The sequence below is a fragment of the Aulonocara stuartgranti genome (assembly GCF_965226115.1).
Source record: "Aulonocara stuartgranti genome assembly, chromosome: 22".
NCBI lineage: Eukaryota > Metazoa > Chordata > Actinopteri > Cichliformes > Cichlidae > Aulonocara > Aulonocara stuartgranti.
Genome location: NC_138957.1, coordinates 19,108,648 through 19,132,624, shown reverse-complemented (window position 1 = coordinate 19,132,624; position 23,977 = coordinate 19,108,648). Strand labels below are relative to the sequence as shown.

Sequence of the window (23,977 nt, the reverse complement as noted above, 5' to 3'; positions counted from 1 at the left end):
AGACTGCATATTTATAAAATCTACTTCCGCTATGATGCAACAAACCCTTCAAAACTCATCTCATCCTGTTCACAAGCCACAGATGAGCATTAATATCAGCCAAACGTACATGTAGCATTAAAAGACCAAAGTAGATTTTATATCAAACAGTCGTTTGATTTGAAGCACAAAGTGCAGAATTTGAGCTTTAATTCCACACATGTTTAATAAAAGTATTTCATTAACTATTCATGAAATACAGGCTCCAAATTGTTTGATTCAAAATCCACGGTGGTGCTGCAGAGAGGTAAAGTTACATAAATGGTGTGGACATTATCACATTTTCTCCAGTATGTTGGATATGTACCCTTATCTGTCACAACATTAAAACAAAATGTCAAGGAGGTCTCCCCTTGTGCTGCCAAAAATAGCTCTGACCAATCAGGGCCTGGGTGTAGAGCCTCCGTAGGTCAAGATCGCATCAACATCTGGGGTGAAGACCTCAAGTGCTCCTCAATGATACTCCTGAGTATTTCTGTTCTAACGGGGGAGGCTGCTGCCTTCGGGGAGTGCTGTTGCCATGCAGAACTCTGCTCTGCGTCTAATATATACATTAACCCTATGACCCCAGGTTTCCCAGCAGAGCATTGTAATGAGTGAATAAATGTTATTTATTCACTTCACCTATAAGGAGTGTGCCTGATTGGTGCAAATGTCAGAGGAAAATAAGATCCTAAAATCACTAAGCACAAAGTGTTACTCCCCCTTTCAGTTTCCCTCCATTTTTTCTGACCACCAACCCCACTTAGCTCCTTGGCTCAAATAAAAACAAAAATCCTTTGAAATAATTCACTGATATATTGTTTATTACTAATACAAATAACAAAGCTATTTGGATGACAATGCTGACTAGTGCTTGGGAAAATATAATATGCCCAAATTCAGTCAAAGAGACCACTGATACTGCATAATATCCAGATTTTTAAAGTTATCTGACATGTATGATGACCTTTTTCATTGCCTTCACTTTTACGTTCTGTTACGGCTCTTCTATATATTTAAGAGGCCTGTTAAGATCCACCAAGTAGACGCATTTGCTTCTTTCTACTTATGAACATTAAGATATAAATGCATAATCAAGCAAAATAGACGAGCAGACAGTTAGGCCACGCATGATGAATATCGAGAGGGAGTCACATTTCTGCTGAAGGCACATTTCTCCATCCACCCCAGCATCACCACACACCATCACGCCCTCCCTTTCAGGGAAATGTCAATTAAGAGCAAAGCATCAGTTGAAATCCACCAATTCAGCATGGTTGGCCTCATGGGACACTGAAAGAAAATTGACTCAGCTTTGACTTTAACCTGCCTCAATAAAGTACCCTTATATTGAGGTTATTTTTTTAAAGAGATTCAAAATGGATTTAGATGTAAGAATTTTGAGAAGAAAGAACAGAAATGTCAGAGTAAAAATGCTCTTTTGAGGTCGGCATTAAAGATATAATGTTTTTTATGAGGTAGAGATCAAAGTGCCGTTGCTTTACATATTCAGCACAGGATGATGACAGGCCCAGGTGACCTCAGAGGAAAAGAAGGTTAAAAGCACATTATAAATAAACATACATCCAGTCCTGTGAAAAAGAAAGTTTTCACAGCACTCTGTGCAGTCCTGTACAGCCCATGATTCAGTAGCTTATAAAACCACCTTTGGAAGCACTAACTTGAAGTAATCATTTTTTGTTTGACTCTCACATCGTTGTGGAGGAATTTTGGCCCAGCCTTATTTACAAACCTTCAGTTCATTGAGGATTGCAGGCATTTGATTATGCACAGCTCTCTTAAGCTCCCACTACAGCTTTTCAATCAGGTTGAGGTATGGACGTTTACTGGGCCTTTGCAGCTCCTTGATTCTTGTATTTTTCAGACATCCAGCTGGAGATTTGCTGCTCTGCTTGAGAGCGTTATCCTGTCGCATGACCCACATTTGACTTGTGTTCTTCGAGGTCTTGGTTGCCTCAGGTCATGTGGCTACTTCCACCATCATTGTGACACTTGATGTGTTTGTGCTAATATGCGGTTTTCTCCTAACTTGGTGCTGTACATTATGGCCAAACATCTTCACTTTGGTCTCATCTGTCCAAAGCGCATTGCTCCAGAAGTCTTGTGGCTTGTCCAGATGCAGCTTTGCAAACCTAGGCTAAGGTTTCCTCCTGGCAACTCTTCCAAACAACCCATTCTTGTGCAGTCTTTCTCTAATGGTACCATCGTCAACTTTAACATTTACCATGACGACTGAGGCGGGGAGATTCTGAAATGTAGCTCTTGGGTTTTTTGCAGACTTTGGGGTGACTTTACTGGGACGCCCAATCATGGGTAGACTGACTTATATGTTTCTGCTGTGGATGATCAAAGTGTTTGGATGGCCTATCTATCTGAGATTGCTGCTGATGTCGTTCCTGCTTGGCACTGTGTTAACACACACATGAATGCTCCAGACAAGAAGCCTGCCAAGACTTCCGCTTTTATAGCGATGCTCACACTTATTATTTATCAGTTAATCAAGTGGATTTGATTAGCAACACATGGTTGTTACTTAATTCCTATAGTGAGTGTGTACTTAATTGTTTTCCACAGGACTGCAAATGTGTCCTGTGAAAACTTTCTTTTTCATATGAGTGTAGATGTTTCACATCAAAAAGATTGCCATGATGTAATAAATACAATACATTATGTAAGTGAGCCACTCAATAAGTTTACTGAAAGGCTGTCTGCTCAAAGGCTTAGTAATTGCCCCAGAAGTTTATAAAAAGAATAATGCATGCTCTGCTTTGTACAGAGAATATCTGACTTTTCTCCAACATCCAAGAGTGTAATTTGTCTCGTGGACACGGTGGAGAATCAAGAAAAATGCAAGCACAGTAAGAGAGGGAGAGATAGAGAGACCAAGAGAGAAAGAGAAGCATCTCTATGCTGAAACTCTAAAGATCCGTAATACAGACCACAAGCCTCTGTATGTATAAAGTGCACAGAATTTGGCTCTGGGCCTTTAGACCTCCAGAGGGTCATTGGTCTGCTGTTGGGGCAGACAACAAATGAATGTTCGGCAGCTCGCAGAGCAGGAAGATTGCTTTTAATGGAAGCTAGGCAAGGTGCTTTTACTGCTGTTTTCCTGTAAGCATACATAAGTGAAAAAGGAGTTCTCACATTACTTCAGCCGGCCTGTGAGTACGCTGAAGTGAGATAAAAAGGTGTTACCAGCTCTAATAAACATACATCAAATTGTGTATTGTTTCATTACACTGTGTGTGCATGTTAGCACTCTATGCGTACACCAGCCAGTATACCAGGTCGAGAGAAACAGAGCTGGATTGTGGGAAAATGCAGGTTTGATTCAATCACGACTTGGTGATAAAGCAGCTATCAGTTACAGAAAACAGAGGAGGGGGAGGACGAGGAGGCGGCAGTACAGAAGACAGAGAAAGAAAAAGAGATAATGTAGTCTTTATTTTCACCATATATTTATAAGAATTAGGTATCAAGTACCTAAAGTGAAAGTGAAAAATAGTTCCACAATTTCAGTCAGTGAAGGGAAAGAAGTTAAAGAGAAGCAGGAGAATAAGAGCAGGTGAATATGGACATAAACCGAAAGGGCCATGGGGTCAAGTCATAGTACCTATTACTGTACATGTGTGTGTCTGCGTGTTTGTGTGGACGGCGCCGGCCTGGATCCCTGAGGCTCTGACGACGACTCTCAGGCATTGACCTGCAATCTGTGCACATGCTCCAGGTGCACAAACACAAATAACAGCACGGTCCAATTATTGAACACACACTTGCAGTGACACCTTCTGCAAGGGCACGCACTGGCAAACATATAGACCGGCTTGAACAAATGCTCAGAAAAGCTCGGTTGGAACGAGAGATTTATTTATAGTCTGACAAACACATCAGAATCTATGTCAAATGCCACTGTGGCAATTTAGCATATCACAGTTACACGTAATGGGGACACAAAAAGAAAACTACAATAAACAGTTCTAGACTTTCATTGGACTAACGAGCTGTGCCTGGAGAGGAAAAAGGTGAAGCAGCAGGGAGTGAAAAGGAGGAGGAAGCGTGTCGTCAGCAGAGAAAAAGAAGAGGGAGAGACTGGAGAAAGGTGGAAACGGTAGAAAGATATTAATAGCATTTCACTCTCCTTAAATAGCGACTGCAGGGAAAATGTGCGCAGGTTGGCTGCACGGCACCAAGCAGGCCAGCCTCCGGGCCTATTGGTTACCCCACCCCTTCCCCCTACTCCTACTCCTTCTGGGACAGCAAACTTTTTAAGGCAAAAAAAAAAAATGCAAACAAATGAGATGAAATGTGCTTTTTCACAAGAAAAGAAGCTGACTGAGCAATTCATAGGTTCTTGTACTGGCACACCAGGAAAGGCGGGAGCTGATGTGTGTGGTGGCAGCAGTGGGGGTGTGTGTGTGTGGGGGGGGACATAAGTGTCTTGTGCAGGAACAAGAGGAACACGTTTGTTTTCCTCTGAATGCTACAACCTACAGGAATATTAGACTAGATAAATTATTTACATCTTGAGAGGTCAAGAGAGAAGCGCTGCTGTGCAACCTTGGCAGTTTGCATCACGAGATGTGGCGCTACCTGACACTTGTGCCCAAACAGTTTGTTTTACATACGCAGGCTCCTGCTGCACGTTCTCATTACGTTCTCTCTCAGTCGCAGGCCAAGCCTGCTGCAAAGCCAGACAATCAAACGTAGTCACCAAAGAGCCACTGACTGCCACGCTGTTCCACTGTCTGTCCACAGATGATGAATTTTAAACAGAGTGCCAATTAGACTGATACATTTTCCCTGCTGGGGAATGTCACTCCCAGTCACAGCAGCCTTAAAAGTATCTGCCAGCCACACATATACACACACACACATACACACAATTAATGTGACATCACAGTGTAATCGAGTCCTTTGTTCCTTGCTTTTGATTCATTGACACTATTCGTTTAGGTGCAGGAAGAACAGAAAGCTTCTTCCGTTCCCTGGATGTTTGCTCCAGGCTCTCACTGACTGTGAACATGAAATTTAGCTTAAAGGATTATTGAAAATAACAGTGCACTTTTAAAAGGCCACATTTCTTTAATGGTTTTACTGTGTGTCTGAATATCAGTAACATAATGGTTTCAGTGACTCTCCACCAGAGCATCAGGTCTAATTTGTTTGTTTTTTTAAATCCACAAATTCCAAGGGACATTTCCAATATTTATTTAGTTGGTTTTCCAACAATTTATACTTCTAAGACATATTTTCAAACCTTATCATTTTGAAAACACTTGACTTTAAACTCCCTTGTCTATTTTTCTCCACTTTTTTTCCATTACTGTCAGGATTAAAGTTGAAATATGAGCTTAAGACTGTGCACCTCTTAAAACCACAGCAGATATCCATCCCAGCAACAGTCGGTTTAAAATGTTTTAATCTTTGGCAGGCAAATTTTCCCTTTTTGTTTTCAACTTCAGTCCAAAACCTTGAGTTAAAGAACTCATAAAGGTACTAATAAACATGTCAGTTTTAAGAAAGGCCTAAGCAAACAGGTGAATGTGGTCTTACAGCGGATCCGGAGATGCTGGAGTTGCACACAAGCTGTCCTTTGGCTGCACAGCTTGAAGGTCCAGTTTATGGCATTAGTGAGACAGGTCTCTCACTCCAATTTGTCATTTTTCGACATGCACGGTCACGTGTGTGAAACGGCAACTTTGATCCTAAACCTTTTCCTAAAATGACCAAAGTATGTTTTAGTACCCACATCTAACCAGTCAGTGAAAGTAAAACTGAAACAAATTAGCAAGTGACATAATAAAAGCACACAATATGTAAAAACACACAGTCCCACTTTAACCTCATGGGTGACTTTTAAAAAATATTTTTTCCTTTGTTACTTTGACCAGCGAGCAACACTTTGATTAACTGATCATTTCATGGACATTCAGTAGAAGTCTAGCAATCTTCACATAAATATCGAGGACATGACCCTTGTGGTGTCAGTGGCTGCTCTGACCTTGACATTATGTGAAGACCTTACTGAAACATGTAACAGTTACATTTGAATGAATTGGAATGGCTTGGTTTCAATTTAATGCTCCTAGTTTTTCATTCCTGTTATTATTCTACTATGCTGAGTATTATTTCTGGTTGCATATGAGTTGATGGAGTTTGTTTAGTTCCCTCAGATTTTCCTCTTCGTCTTTCTGTGCAGGAGCTTTTCTGTTCAAGGAAGATGTGAACATGCTCCAGAAAAGCCATCATCTTCTCTTCAAGTTGAACTGACTCAGACCAGTCAAATCAAAATCTGAATTTTTTGGGGGGATAATATGGACACCACATTATCCAAACTAAAGAGGAGAGGAACAGTTTAGCTTGTTATCAGCACACAATTCAAAGGCCTGCATCTCTGATTGTATAGGGGTACACTAGTGCCTATTAAATTGGCAGCTTTTATTTGGAAAGACAGATGCTGAAAAGTCACATGCAAGTATATACAACACATGCTCCCATCCAGATGATGTCTTATTCAGGGAAGGCCTTGCATATTTCAGCAAGACAATGCTAAACTTGTCATGAATCGCTGTGTGGCAGGCAAGCAGGAGTGGTGGACCCAAAATGCAGAACTCAGACACGGAAGTGAAACTTAAGGCGCAGCTTTATTACTGGGAAAACCTCGTACAAACTAAACTCACCAAAAGAAAACCAAAAGTCAGAACAGAGGAACCAAGGACTGAAACACTGGAAAGAAACACTAAACTGGAGCAGGAGACCAAACACTAGGAACATAGAAGCAGAACACACAGCTAGTTGAGGGTACGACGCGACACTGACACAGAGAAACACAGGGCTTAAATACACAGACGGCAGTAATCAAGGGATGAGAGACAGGAGGGGAACACACCTGGGAGAAATCACAGCTGACGAGACAGGGGAAACGTAAACTGAGCACACTCACATATGACACAAACCTTCACAATAAAACAGGAAACTCAGACACATGGAACCAGACAAGACATTGAACTAAACAGACAGATTCACAAACAGATGGGGTGACACCATAGACAGAGACAGACTCAAAGGCAGACCAAATATAACACACAGAACTCAAACAATAATAATCATCATCATCATAAACTAGAAAATGATAACTAAAAGCGCTGGGTCACCGACCCAGGACCATGACAAAACTGCATGCTGCATTTATTACAGAAGCATGGCTTTTGGTTTTCCTTTTTCAAATGTGAATTAAATAAAGTTTAATGAGATTTGCACATAATTGCCTCTGTTTTTATTTATATTTTATACAGCATCCACACATTTCTAGAATTGGGCTTGTAGCTCAGTGACATTTAAAGAAATTTCAGTGTACTCAGAAGAATCCAGCAATGTGAACAGAAAGTAAATAAAATTAAAGCCTCCTTTAAACACCAGTTATTCCACTCTTGCACCCGAGAGAGATACTGAGCTGAAGAGCGAGGGAGGACAGAAAGTGCAAAGAGACGGGAAAAAGAGGCAGCAAACACAAAGGTAGGGGACATAACCCTGCTTATTGTTGGTGTTGCTGCTTTTATCTACTCTGTATGCTTATTTGCATTATCAGCAATGATTCACTAAACAAATTGATTTAAGAACTATAATTAAGCACCACCGTAATCTGTCTTGATGCAATCATCTTACACTTTTATATCTGTGCAGATGCATTAACTCATCCTGGAAGTCTGAGGGTTTTGTTTTTGTTTTACCTCTCATGCGCTACGCACACACATTTTGCGTGCTAATGTAGAGTCAGCGTATTCTGATGGTTTCCTGTGGCTCAGTGTTATGACGATTCATATACAGTATACAGTACGGATGGTTAGAGACTAAAGAAATATGTCTGATGCGGTCAGCTTTTTAAATAGTAAATGGAGTGAAATAATATTATAACCACAGACAGAGGGTCATTTTATGATGTCAGAGTGGTTTCATGGGGGCTGCAAAAGCCTGCGTGTGTATTTTATAACCAGACTTGGATTGATAGAAATTACACATGATTTTCTTTGTGATTGTTGAAATGTTTTCACCTCAAAGAAAATGTTTGTTTTTTAATATCTAGACAATTCAGCATAAAATTGTTTGCACGCTTTATATAAGATTTATGTTCCTGTAGACAAAGAGGCTGGAAAATATAAACTGTGAGATTTATATAAACAATATTAGCAAAAATTATCCACTAAGCTGGAAAAATAGTGACCTGAATGAGCTTATAATCAGGCTTACACACTAACCCACACTCCCACACACACAACCTCCCACTCCAGCCCAACTCACGAGGTCTATTGTCTCCTGAGTGGGTTTTTTTTTCTAATCAATGAAGAGTATTATACAGAACTGAGAAGCAACCAGCATGGAGACAAAGTGCTGAGGGAGCCCTGACATTTAGCTGCTGTATTGTTACCAGGAGCGGGCCAATTAGCACAGAGCCTACAAACCCTTTAGTAGGTGTATGGGCAGCCACTTCACACACCAGTGTGCATCCATAGCGCTGACATTTCACCAACACGAGCTCAGCCTTCACACAGCTTCCATCGGAGGGGCTGGAGGTTGATTAAGGGTGCTCACTGAAACCTTGTTTTTGAACAAACAAAACCTGGATATCTTGAAAACTTCTCCTAGAAGAGAAATTAGTCTTGCTCAGAAAACCACCGACTTCACAGGGGTTTATTGGGCATACATCCTCGTGACTCAAAACACATGTTCACACTACTCTACAGATACCCCTGCCCCCCTTGACCGAAGCTATGACTGAATTTCAGGCCAATCATCATTACTCTGTGACACGTTTAATTTGGTTACTACGGCAGCGGGGATCTCCAGTGATGGATTACAAAGGGTCAGGGGCAGCTCTCAAGGATTGAGAAACAACACAAAGAAAGCTGTGACTGTAACATTTGAACTCGGTGTAATGGGATTGAGGCAAAGAGTGTGAGAAAGTGAAGACAGGTGGGACACAACTGAGGTGGTCAGCAGATCTCAAGGAGCTGATGGGATTTAACCAGAAGTAAAGCTGGGGCCACCATTACCAAGATTTGAGCACATTTAGAGAACTGCAATATGAGCAATGACCTCATCTAAAGTCACACAGGTTTGTTAATAATACTTTGTTGGGTCTGACCCTAAATTAGTGCAAATGTCATTATATCTATTAAATTATATATTTGTCAGTATATCAGTCAGGCTCATCAAGGTAACTACCATTTATTTCACATTTCCTCATCTGTAAGTGCTTTGACCTGATAGCCACACAAACATGACCTACAACAGACTACTCCCATTAAGCAAAAAAATAAAAAATACAAATACAAACATGAATTCTTTGAATAAACAGGAACTTTAAAAAAATGCATTTATCCACTGCTTTGTTTAGTTTTATTTTTTAAAGGAAAGGGCAGTTACAAAAACGTGGAGTGAGGGAAAACCAGAGCAATGGCGTGCAGTAAAACCATCCCGCAGGAGCTAAACTGGGTAGTGACACATTATGTATCTTAATCACGACTGACTGCAGGAAAGGCCCGCACTCCAACTGCCTCCAGCAACTTATTCACTGAGAAACAGCATAATATTTTGGCCATCTATTAAATTGACACAAAAAGACAGCTACAGGTTTTCCACGTCAAATGAAGGACGCGCTGTCTCAATGCTGCTGCATGCTTTGCACTCCTACTTACTATTTTAAAGGCAAATATGGCTCCATGCAGCGCAGCGAGTAGCCAGATGGTGTTCATATACCAGTAAAAATCTATACACTCATCAATCAATATTCATTTCTAATAAGCACCCAAATGGACATGGGTGATTTTAAACAAATGCACTGTCAAAGCCAACATTTATAGCCTATAGCACATTTGAACACAGAAGTCGACCCAAAGCGCTTTAGCGACCGGCACATTTACATCCCACGACCCATCACACAGCGCTGCACAGTGCACTACTGAAGCCTACCTAAGGTGTCATGGGGCAAGAAGCAGGGTACACCCTTCACAGGTTACCAGTCTAGACCAACACATAGAGGCATTCACACTTGCATTCATACCTATGGTCGATTTAGAACCACCAATTAACATAACATCCATGTGTTTCGACTGTGGGATTGTAATGTCTCTCTGTAATGAGTTTAGATCATTCTGCTAGTTTAGTCTGAACAAACTAAAAATGATTTCAAATGCATTAAATTGTATCACAATTAAAAATGCCGAATGATAGTGGCCTCTCAGTTGAAATGGGACAGACGGGTAGCAGCTATAGGTGTGATGAGTTCTCTAATGAAAAACTAGAGTCTGTCTCACTATTCATTTATTAATGTCGGTTCTATTGTTTTTATGGTTAAACACATGTATCCAGGTCGCATCACACGGAGGGGCTGCGCTGTGTTACTCCTCAGCTATCGCTTGCTGTCACACCGAATGTTTCTTTGTGTGCCTCTGCGTGGCTTTGTGTAACTGTCAGTGTCTATGTGTAATTTTAGGACAGAGTCCAGAGCCATTTGAAAAAGGCTTATAGTACATCACCCTCCAGTGAAGCTATTTTCCACACAGACACATCACACATATGCAGGGACTTTGCCATTTTCCATAACGACTTCCTGAGTTGCGCCACTAGCTACAAACATCTTTGGCAACACTGAGAGGTTTAACACTGGGCTGGTTATAATTTCTCATTGTACACTGAGCAATATCACAATCTGAGCCAGTGGGTAAAAGAGCACAGTGAGTGCAGGCTGTGATACTTGTAGGGCGAAGGGCACCGCTCCTCACTGTACTACTTCGAGTAAACAGATGCTGATTAAATAAACACCAAAACCACTCCGTGAAAACTGTTGACCTTTGTTGAACGAATATAGCGAAGGCAGGATGTGTGCACTACTTTAACTTTTACTTTCTCTTACATTTATCTAAACTATGAGCAGTGTAGTGTTATTTTTTTCCCTCTGACACACATCCCCCTACAGACTAACAAAAACATGAAGCAGGATGGAAAGCAGTCATCAAGCTCCCACTGTGGGTCCAACACACAGAGTCCCTCCTTCATGTTGCTGGGATGGAAATGCAAACACAAGTAAAAAAAAAACCCGAAACTCAACATTTCTCTTCACGTTAATACAGAGGACTGATTATGTGATGCTGCTGAAACAGAAATACGAGAACGTTATGTTTGGAGTAACTTTATCCGTAGCTGCTCCGTGACTTTCAATTTTGATCTTTTTCTGACTTGTTCACTCTCCCCTGCTCTTGAGAACGGACCACTTTCAAGCCTCTTAGTTACACATGTTCCCCCTCTTTAACTCATTACAGCCAATTAGATGATAGCGGAGTAGATAACCCTCGTCTGCATTATTCATTCCTATACTGAACCTCAGCATACCTCCACATTACTCCAGCTCTCCTGCCACCCAGACGTGGTCGGTTGCTCTTCTTTCTCTGTTATCCCTTCAGATTCTCCCTCAAACTGCCGACACTACAGATCTCTGTACTGGGACCAGTAACTATGTGCAGTGCCAGTTTTGCTAAGCATGGCACAGTCAGTGAAGAGGCTGCATAGTAAGCTGTGAAGCTTATGTTACATTGTAGCGCTTAATTTGTGCTGAATCAAATTTGAATGAAATTAGAACAGGATTCATTACATTAATGTTTAAAAATAATTTCAGGTTATGAAAATTGCCCTGAGCTTAACGACTTAACCTCTGCAGCTTCTGGGAACACATACTGGCACTGTAGGGTGTGCATATAACTATAAGTGCATATTATTTATGGGCGCTCGAATAACTTGATTCTCCAACACATCAATGTAAAGCTCTATACTTTAGTCTGAGATGGTCAAGTGTTCTCAGCCTGATGCCACTTAACTTATGTTGTCTTTAGCGCTGCGTTCCATTTAACTTGGAAGTCAGATGCTGGAACTGGGAATGACCACGCCGCTGTAGCACGTTCACAGCTAGAGCCTGGTCATTGTTCCACGTGTGGATCATTGAGCGAGCCACAAATTCTGCACACGGGCAGCACAAAGTTTTACAGTTTTACTACTGTTTACATGCACTGCTGCCATCTTGGATTGTGAAGATGGGTCTGGTGTTTCTTCTCCTACTCCAACTACCAACTACTAAGTTGGAAATCTGACTTGAGGGGCTATCCCAGTTGAATATTCGCACACCAATAAGGCAGAAAACCAGCTGCTTAATATTTACAGTTCTCTAGTGCTACCAAACACAACTTTGAACCACTTAAACCAAACTGGAAAGTGGATTTCTGGGGGAGTCCTGTGGTGTACGGCAGCCCCTGTGGCTCCTCTGACTCTTTGTTGTGTTTCTCGAGCTTGGCTGGCACTGTTTTTTGTAGTGTGACAGGGCACACTGTCCTGCAGGGGAAGCGGTTGTCCTTACAATAAGAAGGTGTGCTCGGTCTCCAACAGTGATGGGTGGCAGATGTCAAAGCAACATCCAGATAGATGCCAGGACCCAAAGCTTCCCAGCAGAACGCTACAGTGTAGCAAACCTATTACTGTTACTGACGTCACGCATCAGCAGTTTTAACGTTTCTTTCTTTCTTTACAATTTTATTTTATCAGAACATAACACTTTCAGTGAAATCGTGCTTTTGCTGGTCCTGTAAACGAGTCATTTAAAAAATCTTGTAACATAAGAATTATAAAGGTGATTATAGAGCAAAAATGGAAAATCTTTACATACATTCATTTACAGATTTGACAGCTTAGTGTGGATTTCTGATCGCACAGCTTCGTGTCGTATTCTTCCTGCTCCCCTCAGTAATGTTAACTCTGGCGCACTGCTTGCACATCACAGGAAACCACAAGGTCTGGCAGTCGGAGGGCAAAATGATTGAGTGTGCAAGAGACAGCGAGAACGCTAAGAGACGGAGGATGGGAGAGGGAGAATAGATATAGTACAGTAATATATATTAAGATAGGAGGAACTGCGCTGACCACAAGGAGTTAGTATCAGTCAGACAGCAAGAAAGATAATGAGAAAAAAATAGTAGACAAGAGACAGAAAGTGGTGGCTGAATAATGGATTGGACAGACGAGAGACAGCGAGACAAGGAGATCCAGAATGGAAAAGAGCTAGCCATCGTCTGTGAGGTCTCATCACACACTTGCTGACATTGCTTTAATCTCGGGGCCAAGACAAGACCAGAGAGTCCGCACACACTCGCACACACGCATGCATGCATGTAGAGACAGATTTACTGTTTCCCTGTGTGTGTGTGTGTGTGTGTGTGTGTGTGTGTGTGTGTGTGTGTGTGTGTGTGTGTGTGTACAGCAGTAGTTCTGAAAGCTGTTTTTGCAAAGGAAGTGTGAAAAAAAACTTCAAGTCAGTCAGTCCTGCATGACATCAAAACATGCAAAAATGAGGACAGTTTGATTTGGCAGCTTTATGTTCATGTTTGCTTTTAACCTTTTGCGAGAAAACATGTTTTGACATCTTGCGTCATCAATAATCATTCATTACCTTCAACTGCTGAAAAGAAGGGGGAGTGAATCAGGGGGTGATAGAAGCCATGAAAGCAGCTGTAGATGCAGAAGAGCATCTATAGCTTGTGGGGTCGTGGAGAGGGGGCGAAGAGCTTGAAAACAGGGGCAATCTGAAAATTCTCCCCTCCTCCTCAGCTTACAGTGGGACTCGTTGACACAGAATCACTTCACGTAGCGCGTAACGAGCAGAAAGAGGTTAAAAAAACAGATAATATGGAACTGAGAAGAGGCCCAAAACGGAAGCAAAACTTGCTGATGAAGAGACGAAGATAAGAGAAGCAAATATATCACAACAGGAACTGAAAAAGTAACCGTTGAACAGGAAACAAAGAAAATGGTGCTGTGATCGAAGGAAGCAGTTGCAAATAAGATATTTGAGAGCAGTGGCAGGGTGTAATGGAGGAAAAGAAAACAATCTCACCAGACTGACAGCCAGCATGGCGTAATTATGGCTTCCTCGTTAACATTTGATTATTGTTTATGGTGTGCCCACAGCACCGCTAACCAGGCCTTCACACACACACACGTGCAGGCAAACCCACGCACACGCTCTCCATAAACACACACTTGCATGAATGCACACGTCTTGCAAAAGTGCCAATCAAGACTTCTTCTGACAGCACGCGCTTTCAACCACATGAGCAATGACACACACACAGCTGTACCCGGCTTTTTGCACACAAGGCAGGCCTTATAAATACTGTCTTACATTGTGATTTTGTTTGAGCTCCATCTCCATGGTGCTGCTTCCTCACATGTTTATAGTGACTGCCATTATAAATTAAGATGATCTTAACAACTCTTAAGCTGGGCTGTGCATGCGGGTGCAGCCAGGCAGGGTCAACAGGAGAAAGAAATAGAGAGAGAGACACGGGCTATCCCAGCCTTTACAAGAGACAGAGCAGAATGAGAAGAGAGGGGAGAGAAAAAGAAAGGCCAAGGTTCATCCCAAACAGCAACAGCACCTTTATAATCATACATACAAATCAGGCATGCCTGCACAGTTACACTGCCTCCGCGTCCTGAAAACTACAGGTTATGCCTGATTGGTTCAAGTTACAAACACGTGGAGAGAGGCTAAAATCTAACACCAGCAGCCAGAAAGACATGGCGTGATATCCCGAAGATGCTTGTGACCGAATTGCATCCATGAGACATCCATCCATCTCTTCTGTGCAGGGATGCACATCATGAACGAGAACGTGTGAGAGCTTTATTCAGTATTCTGATGATAAGGACTACAGAATCAGAAAATTCTGACTTTAAATATGAAATAAAACATATTAAATTTGTGAAGCACAGTGAAGAGAGCACTGCTGGCTCGCAAGAAGACGGTTCCTGCTTTGAAGCGGCCGGCTGGCCTTTCTGTGGGGAGTTTCCATGTTTTCCCTGTGCCTGCGTGGGTCCTCACAGTGCAAACACACGCATGCTGGTTTAATTGATCACTAAGTTGGCCACAGGTAATGTATGTAATTGGAGTTGTATAACAAGAAGCTTTTGCTGTACATTTTCATTTCACTTCCTTTGGTCCAGTCTCATGGCAAATTGACAAATGAATTTAACAGGACGTATATTTGATGTGTACAGTTTCCTCAACTGGCCGTTGTATCTGAACCTAAAGCAAGTTTAATCACATCATTTTGATGCCTGGCCCTAACAAAGCGCCTGGCGCTTTTTGAGTGAACAATATTTTCAAAATAAAAGGATGCAAATGTAAAACTCTGTCCTCTGTAGGACTCACACAACAGTCTCCAGTGTGAACAGTGAAAGCTTTCACGCCACCCACAAATGCAATGAGCCTCTAAATGCAGACTCATTCATCCTTCAAAAATGGAAATATTCATTTTGTGTGTATGGACACAAACCAGGAGACCGGTCAGATATAAATATATGTTATGGGCCACAGAAATAAGGAGGGGAAATTTGTGCCCAGCAAAATAAAAAAAGCTGGGAAGTTCACGTCCAGAAATATGAAACAACAGATTTAAAGTCTATTTCAAAAACCTCTATGAGGCTGGGTTGCTCCCTCGCCAGCAGTTAAAGTCCTCACCCCTATCTGCCTTCACTTATCCATGAATGTCTCAGTGCTGCTGAAATTAATTCAGTAAATAAGATAAGGAGACACGGGCAATTCCACATTTTATATAAATTAACATGTTAATCTCTTATCAGCGGTTAGCTACAGTTAGTTTCCACATTATTCACCATCTGCTGATCATCTGTGGTGCGCTGGTACAGCCACCCATTAGGCTGAGGCTTTAAGTGTGCTGCCGAGAGATAATGGCTAAAGCTATTGATTTATTTTTGACTTGCTTTATGGTCTTCGCAGCTGCTGGCGACACACAGACCCTGCTTCCTAAGCACTCTAAACACTCGCACCGAATACCTTTATGGACACATTCAACCTGCTCACTGCATTCACTGAAATCGCCAGGACTTGCAATCGCAGGAGAAAATCACCCCGAACTTGGGTCCGCGTTCACACACTGAGCAAGCTGGGACTGTCGCTGCGCAGAAGGTGCACAGTGCTTTTGTGCACAATCATATTTAAAGTAAGTATATTCAGTGGATAACGGCAGGTGATTTTAGAGAGCAGCTTTCACATGGCTGGTTGAATTAGAAACCGGTGGCGTGCAGCTTTAATTAAAATCAGGGCAAAATGCGAATGAGGCTCAGAGAACAAGGAGGTGTTGGGTGAAAGAGAAAAAACTATGTTTAAATCTAATGCAAATCAGAATTCAATTATTGAAGTCTCGTAACAACTTTGTCACTTGTCTGTTGACATGTTTAAGTGTGGCTTCAGCTTTTTCCACATACGCCCTTCAAGTGAGTAATCTGACATCTAATAATTAACTCATCATACATGTGATGGAATGTGGAAATCCAACTGAAGCTAGCCCACTTAACTTCAATGTGTGCATAGAAATGTATCTGCACATAAAGAAAGAGGAACACTGTTATTTATTAGGCACCAACATTAATTTTAAAAGAAGACTTGCTCTTAGCGGTAATCTAATATTCATGTTTCAATTAAAATAGTTACATTTACACTGACGATCATCCTAAGAAGTAGGAGTGGTGTGTTCTGAATTCAGTGACTACAGGGGTAACAACAATCCCAGACAACTGCTCAACCCCCCCCCCCCCCGCCCGCCCGCCCGCCCCCGCCACCTACTGCATTTTGGTTTGAATAACAGCTACAGTAAAATGACATCTCAATTTGTCAGTATTTGAAGCTCTGGTAATATGTCTACTTGAGCAGATTCACCACCTCTGCAGAAATTACTGTTACTATACAGTAACAGTAATTTCATTGTGTACTGAGACATACAGCAAACTGGAGCTAGGAGGCCGTCTTTGGATTTTCCTGGCTGTCAAAGCAGAACTGGAGTGTTTAGAGGGTCTTGAGTAATCAAAATAAACTCTTGGCATTCCCCTCAGAATCCTCCTGTCTAAATGCTACAGTATTCCTGGCACGCTTCCGCGGCAATAACATTACATAAACACAGATTACAGCAGATTAGATGGTGTCAACACCCCTATTAGTCAGTTATCTCCAAGAGAATAAAACAAAATCAGTGTCGGTGGCTCAAGGTCTCTGCTGTGTGTGTGTGTGTGTGTGTGCGTGCGTGCGTGCGTGTGTGTGTGTGTGTGTGTGTGCGTGTGTGCGTGTGTGTGTGTGTGTGTTGGGTTTCACCTTCAGTATTTTGACATGTTTTGCACTGCTGAGTAAATAAGCAGCAGTAGTTTGTTTTCGCACTGACCATAATGGTATGTGTGTGTGTGTGTGTGTGTGTGTGTGTGTGTGTGTGTGTGTGTGTGTGTGTGTGTGTGTATTTGCACTTGTCCTGCTCCTTGGTGGAAGTGAGCACAGGGAGCAGGGCTGGTTATTGGAGGGTAATCTGACTCCTGATCGGCCATCCCAGGACAGACAGTCCCCTCCCCAGGGGAGACACATTTTGCCCCGAAAGGAGAAATTAATACAGCAACTAACCTCCACTTTCCTCTCTCTCCAGCTCACTGCCTTCCACTTTTCCTGTTTCTACCTCCACACAGACACTAATCACATGTCCTGATACAAGCTCTTTCTTCCTCTGAAGGACGATCAGGCTATGAACACCAACGTCTTTCTCTGACTCTCCAAAGCACGGGTGTTTTATTTTTATTCATTTCAGCTGTTTTGGGGGTATGCACTGTGTGTCCTCTCATATTTTTCAAGCCAACCTTTAGCATATCAGTCACCAACAGCAAGCATCTGCCAAACTGGCATTGTCCTTGAGCAACATTTTATACCTCAGCCAGCCGTAGCTGTTGAAGTAGGGGACAAGGGGAAACAGAATTTTCCTACAGGGATCAATATAGTATCACATTATCACTATTAGCATTCATTCTTAGCAACCAGAATGAATCTCTCTCCTGCTTCTTCCTCCTTCTTGCCCTCTGTCGCACGCTGCTGCTGTCAGTGGGTACCCAGCCGCTCGGTGGAAAAATAAACCCAAGGATGTTAAAGCAGTTGCTCCAGAATGTGACAGGCCTTTGAAAGAGACGTCAGGACACATGACGGGAGAACTTCAGAGAAGCCGAGGTCCACGTGGGCTAGGTGTAAAAGGGCTGGGGAAGACCTCGTAACCTTTAAAGCATGAAAGGTCAACATCGAGTAACACGGCAGCACGTTCTTTGAGTGTCACGTGGATTTTTACATCTCAATACATCAAAATAAAAATTTTAAATATGGCCATCGAGGATTCGCCTGAACAAAATGAAAATATGCATTATTCCTTAACAGGAATTCAGATCTGAGAGGAAGCCTTGACAATTTGAGTCTGTCTGTTAGCTTTCTATGTATTTCAAGGGGAGAATGAAGGGCTGTTTTTAGATGTTTTTCTATCATCATTTTTGAGGGGCCAATTTAAAAAGCCATTATCCAGAAAACTGCTTGAGCTAAGGCCTTTAATTTTTTCTATGGTAAATATCTGGTGCTATGTTATTCTGTAGCTATGGACAAAAAAAACAGGAAGCTTGAATTCACTAAAATATTTTGATGGTTTACCTCTCACAGCAGATTTGGAGGCCTGCAGAAACGACAACTTTGCAAATGCGGGACTGATGTTTTGATTACAGCTTCTCATGTATAAGGCACAATATCTTCTTTAAACAGTCCAGATGACAAACAGTTGTTCTTACAGGAAGCCAGGCCACCCCAGATCACACTGATCTCCAGTTGAAATGACCACTTGCATTTCCCCAAAACAGCCTTAAAAATATCAAGAACACAAAGCAGACAAAATCATTTTCTCCGAGTTCCTGTCCAATGAAGTTACTCTGGGCTTAATCTGATTAGCAGCTCAGATGGCTTTTGGTTCCTCCTTCAATCAAATCAGAGGAAATGCAAAAGATGCTCTTTCAGAGAAGCACAGCAGAAGCCGTGTTTTAGGGGGGCCAGAGTCTAAACACGAGACAGAAAACAATACAAGAAGAAAGCTTCCCCTTCATACATCATCGATGCAGGTTTCAAAATCTTCCATGTTTTGCTAAAAGGTGACAAATTTCGCCGTTCATCGAATGATTCGAGTGGCAATCAGATTATGATTCTTCTTGTAAAATGTCAGAAAATAGAGAAAATCATCATTTCCAGTCTGGCCAAAATCCAAAAGATAATCACTTTTAGTTTATCGTGTTAAAGAAAAACATTAAGCTGTCACACGAGACAGGAAGCCAGTTATAAACACGAGAAGTTTGATTAATTAATTGACAAATGTCTTGAATTATTGACTCAAATTTATGTATTTACATATGTATCCTTCCCATTTAAGCATACACAGAAAGGAGGAAAGGAGATGATGAAGACGTGAGGGAGGGGAAGTCGGCCAGTGCTGCAAATAAGATGTTGCTGGCACAGGAATAAAGGGAAGCATGAAAGGAGACACAGACAGAGTGAAGGAGGAGAAATTCTTATATTAGATCCTTATACAGATATTCCTAATGGAGCAGAATTTGCACAACTTGCTGAGGTGAACACATTAAAACAAAAGCAGCACTAAATGAACACCAAGCATCTAATCTGCAGCCCCGAGCAGGTTAAAAGTGCAGCGTAGCTCTCTCCCCACACCATTTCACAATGGCACTTCGCTCTGGTGAGACTTCCCTCTCACCTTTCTTTCTCTCTTCCTTAGTCATCAATAAAAAACACTTTTGTGTGCAAGCTAAAAATGCAAACAACCTACAAAAAGCAAACTTCCAGCATTACTCAAACTATTAATAATAAAAAAAGGTCCACCATCAAACGCGTCAGTGGCTCTTTGGAGGACGGCAGAGGGCGGCGATTTTAGCGGATTTTGTGTCGCGTGGTTGAAAACCTGGGGGGGGAAAAAAGACCACACGGTTTCCCTGAGCCAGGTGAGAAAGTAGATTAGCTGGCTCAAAGTGGCTTCAGAAGGAGGCAAAACTGCAAGAGTCGACGGATAGAGGGAGCACATTCAATCAACAAGCTGTCTGAGCTAAATGAGTTTAATAATGTCACAAAGGCAATTCACCTTTAGTTGAAAAAGCTTGCGAGATCCATTCGGTGTGGAGCTGCTCTGTTTACTGAAAAGATGTGTGAAAAATTAACTATAGCCACACAGGCGCTCTGGGTAAACATCGGTGGAGAGGTTATGGAGAGCATTAGGCCGTATCTCCCTTAACATCTATAAATAATGTGGCTTTAGGCTCAAGCTTTCATAAACACACACCATCACTGATGCTTGTGCCATAAAAGGTTGCAGTAAAGATATTCATACATGGCGTGGAGTCTCGGTGGTTCATCTGACAAAGATTAAGCTTGCTTTGGAAATGATTGTTTACAGATCTGATAGATTAACGATCATTTCTTTAGAAACATTAACATTTGCAAGAGTAAAGTGAGCTCCTTTCAGATGTAATTTAATGTGGGTTAGAAGAAAGTCATCTTAAAAGGATTCAATTTTTTTTTAAAAAGGAACGGTAAAGCAGGAGAGGCTTTTGAAAGAGAGCCTTTGAAAGGCCTACGAGTACTTCTCCATAATTTCTTTCACCTGTCTTTCCTTGTTAGTAAAGTCCACACTTTCACTTTGTGTGCTTGACTGGATATTTTGAAAGCTAGTGTGGAAATTTGACATCTTTTCATCTTTACAAATAAAAAAAGTCTTTCAAGCAGTTATTGTAATTAGGTTGGGAGCAAAGAAGAAAGGCAGGTGGACTTAAATATGAGTTACATATTTAGAGGTCATTTTTATCCTGCAAATGACTGCTAAAATAAGCCTGGTGATTCCCCTTTGACTTCATCAGGGTTTGTTTTGTTTCTAGGACTTGACAAAGCATCTGCAGAGCAACAAAAGGTATTGTATTACTGTTTTCACAGAGTGCACTTGAGCAAAGCCAGAAAAGAGAGGAGAAAGTGTCTTTTAACCTGCTAATAGTCCTACACAGAGCGTTTGCAAAGAGGTCTCATTGAAGCAACTACTTGCTCAAACCAAAACCTCCATGTGATATTTTTCCTGCACATTTCTGCTCCTTCACTATAGGACATCAATAATACATGACCGGTATATTTTTGCCCTCCTTCGAGCCAATCAATCACTCTGGCTGGCCAATGCTCAGTCCATCCTCACACACTCTTTCTGTATATTAAGAATGAAGTCCGAATTCTGCACCAAACCAGAGACTTAAGATCGAGCACAGAACTGTGCAAAAGTCTTGAGCCACCTTCCATTTATGTATATTTTGCTAGAAAAAAAAAACGTGCAGATGTGAAAACATGCAAACGGGCCTTGTATGGCATGCTTACATATTACGTAAGGCAAAAAGAGAGTTTGTACAATTCAAATGAAAGTCATTTTGCCCTAATGAGTCATATGTCAGCGATAAGTGCCTTAATCCCCAAGAAGAAAATCACATATATATATATGTGTGTAATACTGGGTTTCCACAGCACTAACAGACCTCATGTGTTGGTGCTGGCTAAAATATCTCCCTGTTTTCTGGGAAACTGTGATGGGACATTTACACAATTTTAGCAAAATAAGCAATTTTTTTGAAAATCTTACAGGCTAAATAATTACAAAAGCAATCATTAGTGACAGTATTAACGAATAGGCTTCTTGTCAGGCAGCTGGTCTTTAACAGAGTTAAACACATTGCAGCTGAAATAAAGCTGTGGGACTCAAAGGTGTCAAAGAGGTCTTGAGCTTTGACAGTGAGTAAGGGAAAGGCTATCAAAGGGCACGCCAAACTTAACACGGTTCAAAGGCTCCACTCACCATTTGAACCAGAGCCTCTGCAAGAACCTGTCTGCCGTCTACACAACCGACCAAATTTACGAGCAAAGGAACTCTCTCTGTGTTTATTACAGAACTTTCCATGAACGCTATAATCCCTTTTAACAAATTCCTGCCTTAACGCCCTTTTTTTATTTTATTAGTAAGCACAAAAAAAAGAGATTTGATGAGATGATAGAAGAGGAGAGCAAAGGATGGAGAGTAGAAGAGAACTTTTTGTCAGCTCTGAATCAGCAGCTGTTACACCTGCAGGAGAGAATGTGTAAGAAATGTTTTCTCCATCCCACACACTCAAGATCCAGACATTTACAACACTGTAACCAAAACCTTTAAAAGGCAAGATTTAAAGAGCAAAATCTCTCTCTGTGTGTGTTCGCAGGTTTGACAAGCAGAGGTGAGGAACTTGTGGGACTTCATGTGAGGAGTCATTACAGTGGAGACCTGCTTCAATGCTTTTCCATGCACACTCCAACAGCTGCAAAGAGAGGCCCTCTAAGCAACACATCTGTTCCAGGGTCCCCTGTTACAACACAGGATTAATTAAAGGATCAAGGGAAAGTTAGCACAGCACCCTACACAGCAGTGTATAGCTCAATTTAATTACAACAGATCAACACAGCCTTAATTGAGCTTCGTCGTACAAAGAGTTTTCTTCACACAGTTATCCTCTTGGAGAGCAATACACATGTAATTAATCAAAATAAATGCCCAGCTGAGAAGGATGAAGTACCGTGGGAATGATGCGCTCAGGTAGACATATGTGCAGCAAATATATTTCACGTCTTAGTGCAAGGCTTCTTGAAAAGCTTTGCACATTTTATTCTCAGGTACATTCTGCAGTCAACGTAAAATAGGCCGCCACAGGAGCAACTCGCTTCCGAAATCAGCTTTGAGGCCGTGACATCTGAAACTCGATCTGGGCACCTCCGAGTGCCTGCTTTGCCTCTCTAACAGAGAAATAACAACAATGGCAGAGCCACGATTCGCTCCAACACCCCAGTAATGTCAAGGAGAATGTCACAGGCTGCCACCCTGTAAAGGCCATCGCTCTTAATGAGTAACACATCAGGTGGAAGAGGTGCATGACACATAGTCCCGTGTGTGCTGGAAATGCATGCTCACAGTCCTGTAGCAATGGCATAAGAAGAAACAAATGGAGAAAAGTGAAGTGGGTTAAAGTGTTGCTGTAGCATTTACTGACGTGCTCTTGTTAATATACAGACAGTATAGGATGTGGACATGTGAGAATCACTGCCCTGAAGTGGGATTTCCCTCTGTTATAAACACACGATGGCACCGGCAGGCAGACAGCTGCACTCTTCTAAACAACGACGCAGAAAGCACGACCCGGTCCGAGGAGCTCCCATACATGAAGCTCTGTCCACTACATGCCAGCCGCAGACACAGCTGGGAGACAGGTGCCGGTGCACAGCTGCCCTATGCTTGACTTAAAAAGACGCTCAAATATAGTGAGACATTTAGGCTAACACATATATGCAGCTTTGAATTCAAATTGAAGAGAAGTGAAGAGGGTAAAAACCAGACTCAGTTGGGTTTTATGTCTTGATATAATGAATGACTTATGTCTCACATACTACTCTTAAGTTGCTGGTGTGTCAGAGGGGACCGGCACCACCAGCAGTGAGCTCATACTCTCCCTGTGTTTACATGTTGTATATACATTCTTGAACATTAAGGCCATACAGGCTCCTTTAAAAGCCCCGACTTAATACTTTCTGCAGCAGGAGAGTTGCTTTAGTTTCACATCTATGTTTAATACACGCTTTTAATTGTAGTACTCATCTTTAGGCTTCTGGTGTTAGGGTTCAGAATGAGTTCTTACTTCACCGGTGAGGAGAGTTTCTATTTCTTAATAGAGCTTCTTTAAAATGTATTAATCATTATCATCATAATCCACACTTTTACTTTTCAGCGCCTTGAGTGAAGCATGTAAACCTACAAAACACAAACTTCAGACAGACATCAAAGTGTTTACAAAATGACTATGATTTAAAAAATAAAATAAAAATTCCCCCATGTGGATTAGAGCAAATTAAATTTAACATCATAAGTCCCCCTGATGATTTAATGAGACAGAGACAAGGGGAAATTGAACAGCAGACCCCATG

General features: G+C 41.7%; 1 protein-coding gene across 3 annotated transcripts in view; it reads right to left on the bottom strand.

The window, feature by feature from the left end:
- Positions 1-23,977, bottom strand: part of kcnq4 (potassium voltage-gated channel subfamily Q member 4) — a 66,822-nt gene that overhangs the window by 27,229 nt on the left and 15,616 nt on the right. The gene's annotated exons all lie outside the window — the stretch shown is intronic.